General features: G+C 42.0%; 1 annotated feature.

Annotated features, from left to right (window-relative positions):
- Positions 497 to 4,936: an enhancer, noted in NCBI's record as "VISTA enhancer mm1042". NCBI's record gives its function as "enhancer in: limb[3/8]" and the evidence as "EXISTENCE:transgenic organism evidence [ECO:0001131][PMID:17130149]".

The following is a 5,990-nucleotide window of genomic DNA, read 5'->3' as shown; positions in this document are numbered from 1 at the left end:
GAAATCTGATCAAACTGAAGTGGTAAGATTCTTGACACAATCAGGCGATGCAGGGCAGGGAAGATGGTTAGTGCATTAAGGACCTAAGTTCAGGTGCTTGGCACCACATAAAAAGCTGCATATGGCAGCCCACGGCCCCAAGATGGAGGAGCCGAGACAAGTGGATCTCTGACACTCACTAGCCAACCAGTGAGCACCAGGTTCAGAAAGAGCCTTGATCTCCAAAAATACAGTGGAGAGCGATAGAGGAAGATGTCAGATACGAACCTCTGGTCCATGCACACATGTATACACATACACACACATGCCTCCCCACTCCACTCCTACCCCATACACATATAGGCAATGAATACAGCAATTCTTAGCTGGAAAAGCATTTGAAAAACACAACTAAAATTTGGTCAAGAAGAAAATCTTTTTTATTGTGGTTGTTTTCATTTATTGTTTTTTTCTTTTTATAAGAAAACGCTGTTGTTTGAAACCTGTTTGTTTATATTCTGTCCAGGCACAGAGATGTCCAACCTAAGTTTGAATATAAGTACAATTTTGATATAAGCGCACACACCTCATACACAACACACATACATACACACATACACCACATACACAACACAACACACACACACTTCATAATACACACACACATACACACAACACATACACACACAACACATACAACACACACACTTCATAATACACACATACACAACACAACACATACACATACAACATACACACAGGAGACTGAGAACCACACGAAGGTTTGCTACAAACTGCTCTCCCTCTGAGCTACATCCCAGATCCCCAGAGGATATTTTTAAACAACAGATAATTAGTATACCACTTACACAATGTATAACTTACTAGTTACAGTTGTCTCTGGTGGGTGAAGAAGTCAAAGAAGAAAATGATGTAAAACAAGGTAGGAAGGACAGAATAAAATGACAGAAATAAAATGAAGAAAAAAAAGTCAAGAAAAAAAAAACAGAATAAAGGAAGGAGAAAGACAACAAAAACAGAGAAAATAAACTCTCAGGACAATAGCCTGAGAGCTAGTGCCAGCCACTGGTCAAGATTAGAGGGCAGGGAACAGCCAACCCAAGGACAAGGCATGGGGGACACTGAGGTCTGCTAATGAGCCTTTGTTGCTTGGGCTGAATTCCTGAGCCACACTCCATCCTCTGACAAACCCTGATTTACATGCAAATGCAACAGCTCAGAGTATTTACTACTGGGTATGCATTCAAAAGCGGTTACTGCGCCTGCTTTTTCAGTCAGCTCTCTACCAAAAAATATAAAACTGAGATTCCAGCACATTTCATTCATCCCTATGATGAACTTGGGGGAAATATAAAAATCTCAGAAACTGTTGTAAGTGTTCATGTTTTGTGGTCTCATGTTGGAACTCATATAGAAAATAAGAAACCTGTCCAAGAAACATGCCCCTAAATATAGACTGGATCATTTAACCACAAGATAACCCTGCTTTTCATTATGTCCGCTTTCTAAGGGGGATGTATGTCAATATGTGTATAGGGGTGTATTTTTTAGATACTAACCAGTCTTACATAAAATTTTTAATCTGCTAAGATTTTTCCAGAACACCAAGCAACATATCAAGATACTTCGCTCCGTTAGTGATGTCCCCAGCTTTGCAACTGAAAACATGTGTTTTAGATAAGGAGAGAACGGGACTGTCCTGTGGCAGCATCTGTACCTAATCCCTGAGGATCAGGATCTGGTAAGCAGCAGTGGCTGGGCCACAGCTACCTCTGCAGGACTTGGTTAGGAAGGGGGAAGAGGGCAAAAAGCAGGAAGTTCTATTCCCTCCAACCAGGGAGCAGGGTCTAATGAAGGAGAGTTTCCACGTCTTCGTTTGTTCTTTAAAAGCTTTGTATCCGCTGCTGTTAACTTCTGCTTGACACTGTGGGATGAAGACATTGGGCTTTATTGCTCCTTGTTTTAAAGCGACCCTGTAGGAGTCTGTAAAGGAGGGCACACAAATGCAAGGTTATCTTCATGCTAGAACTGAAGCTCCCAGGAGAAGAAACATTCTAGGGTCTAGATGGCCATTTCTAGGTGCTAATGACACTCTGGGCTTCCTAGTCCTAGAAAGGAGTATGGTCAAATATTAGTTGCAAAGATAAATTCTAGACATCTTGGGAGGATAAAAGCCAGTAAGACATAGTTGCCATCCTCAAAGACTTCAAGTCAAATTGGGAAAATGGGAAAGACTGGAAGACTTAATTAACTAACAACACGGGGTTAGTTAATAAAACAACAACAAAAAGCAAGCCGTGAAGAAATGTGGTTTTAATTTCCAGATGAATGGCCCAGCTAATACCTCAAGAGAACGGATAGATGACTTCAAGCTGTGGTGGATATGAAAACGTTCATGAAGGAAGCCGGAATCAAACTGAGCCTCACACTCGAGTAGTAATAAGCAGAGCTCTGCGCAGCCACCACCAGCATCCTCTGCATTTCAGAGATGCACTTCCTTAGACAAGAGCAACAGTCCTCAGAGGGTTGCTACTGTTGCCTCCATTTTGCAGAAGAGACAACCTGATATTCATAAAGACTGTGTAATGCTGCCCAGAATCAGCTCACCCCGTGAAATAATGCATGGTTACCTGGGATGCCACAAAAGGCCTCGGTAAAAGACACATGGTGGCTGTGTATACCTGCACCTCAAGATGGACATTTCTGGAAAACAGAGTGATACAGCTGTACAAGCAAATGGAGCCTGCCCTGCATACAGTCACCAAATTATAAGTAGCAGGTACCATTGTTGAGCTGAATTAAAGAAGACATAACCATTCGATTCAAAAGAGTTCTCTCCATTCTGCATGAGCACTGAATTCCTTCCTATTGAAGGAAAGCAGCAGACCTCCGTTCTGAACTCAGAGTAATCTACATATGATTTTGCATATGTTTGCATATCAGATAAAAAGCTCCCCCCTCCCCTTGATTATATGTGATATTAATTAATTGACTAGTGCAACCCCTAGCAGTTTCCCCTGCTGGGGCTCCTCAGCCCTGGTACCCACCCCAGGTGCATACTTCTCCCTGCAGGGAGAATGAAAGGCCATTCTGGCAGAGCTCAGTTGACACTGCTGCTGATCAGCCTCTGCTCGAAGGCTTTGGAGGAGAAAGCCTGCCCAACCTTGTCCAGAAGAGTGACAGTGAGCGCCCGCCCTCATGATCCCCGCCCGCCCTCCCTGCGGCTCAGAGGCAAAGAAGAAGTGTCCCGAAGCCCTTGGACTTCAAATGATAACTTAGGAAACAAAGAAGGGGGGAGGGGTGGAGAAAAGTAGCCTTAGATCACCTACAGGAACCAAAGAGCTAAAGATAGAACAAAGACACCACAGCCAAACTGGGCTCTGGGAAGCTTACAACTCTTCTGCCTCCTCTTCGTTCATCATCCTGTTGAAAACTGCTATAGACCCAAAGCCCTCACATCATGTGAAATAAGCAGTATCCCTTACCTGGAAGGGGACTGCAAGCTCACACATGGCACACACGTCAGCTCCTGAATTCCTCTCTGGCAAGCCCCGCCCTCATTCTCAAACTGATCTATCTTCTCAGGGCACACACACTACCCAGGTAGCAGAGGTCTATTGTTCAGAGTTGGCAGATTCAAGGAAGCCAGGCATGGCCACACCCAGTGCCGTGTTCCCTAAAAACTAAAAAGGGTCACCCTTTAGTGTCTAAAATACTTCTCTCCTCAGCTCATTTTGGAATATAAGAAAGACATCAAAATGCTACCTCCCTTTGAGTCCAGAGAGCAAATGCATAGACAAGCGAATCACTTTATTAAACAGAGGCAGATGCGCACAGAAAGGAGTGTTCTCTCCCTCTAATAAGATCATGTCTGCAGACCACTGAGGGTGGTCTTGTCTAGGTTTGTTTGTCTATTTGTTTGAACAAAAGTTCCATATCTATAGTCTCATCTGAAACTCACCACTTGGCCTCAAACTCATATGCCTTCTGGCTCAATTCCCTGAAGGCTAGAATCAAGGTATGTGGCACCACACCCAGCTTATAAAGCCAACCTGGAAGGCAAGCCAGATTTGATTATTTTGAGATATTGTAGAAGTAAAAGAAATGTGTGCACAGAACACCACAGCCCTTGATTGTGAAGAATTAATAGAATTGCCAGAAGCAATACTACTAAGAAATTTGATTGTAGCACTGTCTTTTAACTAATTATGTGCTTGGTTTAGGGTTCCTGAGATGAAACTTGAACTTATTCCATGTGGAAGGCAAAGAATTAACATTTGGGGGAGCCGAGAAGATGGCCCATGAATAAAATGTTTGTCTTGCAAGCATGGGGACCTGAGTTAAGGCTAGTAAGAGACTGTCTCAAAAACACAAGGTGGAAAACATCTAAGAAAATGTACAGAGAGAGAGAGAGAGAGAGAGAGAGAGAGAAACACAAACACACATATATTTTTATATATATTATAAAATTGCTATTATTTAAAAGCACTGAATTTGCAAAGACAGAAAAGGCCCAACTATAAAAAACACAATTTTTGTGTTAGAAATAAATATAACTACCACCATTTGCATAACCCATTACCATTTATTACCTAATTAATATACAGCAAAACAATAATCATGAATATTATTGCTAGATTAAATTCTACCATTTATTTATTACAACCCTGAAATGTTTATGTAAATGTAATGGGACAAAGTTGTTAATATTCTTAGGCTTTTCCTTCCTAATACATCAAAAACATTTTTTAGCTTCCTAGACTTAGTTGCCCACCAATTATACCCTTTTATTTGCTGGGTGATTTATTGGAAGCCTTTGAGAAGTCAGCCTGGAAGAAGGGATGGGAAACAGAGAAAAACAGAAGCAATAGGACTCTTCAGGCTCATCCTGACGGATCGTTTCAGACAAGTGTAAAGGAGAGGCAGTCTGGAGAAGCAAAAGAATTTGAGAGAATTCATCAAACTGAAAGGTGAATCTTGCTGCTGTGGGCTTCAAATCTAATTCCTGATGTTCGGTGGTTTGAATAAGAGTGGCCCCCATAGGGTCATGTATTTGAATGCTTAGTCACCAAGGAGTGGAACTGAGTGAGAAGGACTAGAAAGATTAGGAAGTGTGGCCTTCTTGGAGGAGATGTGTGTCACTGGGGATTGGCTTTGAGGTTTCAAAAGTCTACACCAGGCCCAATCTCTTTCTCTGCCTACTGCCTACAGATCGGGATATAAAGCTCTCAGCTTAGTGCTCCAGCACCATGCCTGTCTTCTCCCTGCCACAATGATCATAGACTAACCCTCTGAAGCTGTAAGCAAGCTCCTAAGTAAATGCTTCCTTTTATAAGAAGTTGCCTTGGTCATGGTGCCTTTTCATGGCAGCAGACAGTGACTAAGACATGGTAACTGAAAAGTAAAAGCTACTAGAAGTATTATGAAACTGACCTTTGGTTTTATGACTATAAAGTGGAATCTGAAGCACATGTGGCCACAGTTTCGGTGGGGTTGCAATTGTTAATCCTTCTCAGTTTGTACTTAAAATGTATCAAGGAAATGGAAAATTTTCAAAGACATGGAAAGAGAAACTGCTCTGTCACTCCTATCTCTACCCTTTTCCCCCCTCTCCGAAAGCTTTATGATGCTAATTATTCTTCTCTGTCAAGACACTGGATGAGGCTTCCTGTGACTGTGACAAAGCATCTGAAATAATTATCTTAAAAGGAAGAAAGGTTCACTTTGAATCATGTTTCAGTCCACATAGTTGCTTAGTACCACAGTATATCATGTCATATATCATATATCATACCATATCATATACTACATGATATCATATCATGACAAAAGCATATGGCCTAAGAAGCTGCTCATCAAGATAGAGATAAGGGAGAGGTGCAGGAAGTACCAAGGGACATAGTGAGCTAGAGCCAGGCTCTCTCAATAACCTCTCAAGAGCACACCCACAATGACCTAACTTCCTTCTCCTCTCAAAGGCTGGAGACCAA

The sequence above is a fragment of the Mus musculus genome, chromosome 1 (assembly GCF_000001635.26).
Source record: "Mus musculus strain C57BL/6J chromosome 1, GRCm38.p6 C57BL/6J".
In the NCBI taxonomy this organism is placed as follows: Eukaryota; Metazoa; Chordata; class Mammalia; order Rodentia; family Muridae; genus Mus; species Mus musculus.
The sequence above is the reverse complement of the archived record's forward strand: the minus strand, read 5'-3'. Positions and strand labels throughout refer to the sequence as shown.